Consider the following 771-nt stretch of genomic DNA (forward strand, 5'->3'; position numbering starts at 1 on the left):
TGCCCTGAGGCCCCTGTCTACCCCATGTAGCACCTTTTCTTAGGTAGTAGAAGTTCCCATATTGTCCTTCCCCAGAGTAGTGGGCACCAACTCACAGTTGGCCTGGCAAGTGACCTGTTTATCGTAATAATGAAAACCTCCCAAGCCACTTGCATCTGTATGTCACATTTTAAAATTACTTTCAAATTCTGCCTAATAAGAAAGCCATTCAACAGAATTCTCTGAATCTAAAGTAGAATAGTTGGATTTAACAGAGCCAAGCCTCACCCATGACTCATCGGTATCCACATAGAAAAGTAGGGCTTCCTGTTTGCTTCTGCAGCACATATTCTAAAAGTGGAACCCTGCAGAGAAGATTAGCATGGTCCCTGCCCAAGGTAGACATGCAAATTGGTGAAGCATTCCGTGTTTTGTGCAGTCCCTGAAACATCATTCGCCTGTTTGCTGACTAGCTCCAAGGTAACTGTGTGTCAAGGCAAAATGGGTGACACCCAATATTATAATTGTGACTTTCCGTACAGAAATATTCCCATAAAGTGATCTATGAAATGACAGTGGAGCTCAGTAATGTGGAATGTTGTGTGCAAATATGTTGTTAGTACTTAGAAATGAGAAAATGTCAACTTGCATCACCTTTATTCAACTTAAATAAAAGTAGGGTTTTGCCTTCCACATCAGTTGGAGATGAGCATGGAGATTAAGCATCATTCTAACAAAGATCTGCTAGTTCACCGTTTGAGTAGGTAGAGGAGGAAGAGTAATAGTCCAAGC

At 41.6% G+C, this 771-nt stretch overlaps 1 non-coding gene across 1 annotated transcript; it reads left to right on the forward strand.

Annotated features, from left to right (window-relative positions):
- The first annotated feature begins 310 nt into the window (after nt 1–310).
- Nucleotides 311–413, forward strand: LOC142876772 (U6 spliceosomal RNA). Its single transcript, XR_012923591.1, has one exon. It is a non-coding gene; the product is annotated as a U6 spliceosomal RNA (small nuclear RNA).
- The last annotated feature ends 358 nt before the right edge of the window (nt 414–771 follow it).

This window comes from Microcebus murinus, chromosome 15 (genome assembly GCF_040939455.1).
Source record: "Microcebus murinus isolate Inina chromosome 15, M.murinus_Inina_mat1.0, whole genome shotgun sequence".
In the NCBI taxonomy this organism is placed as follows: domain Eukaryota; kingdom Metazoa; phylum Chordata; class Mammalia; order Primates; family Cheirogaleidae; genus Microcebus; species Microcebus murinus.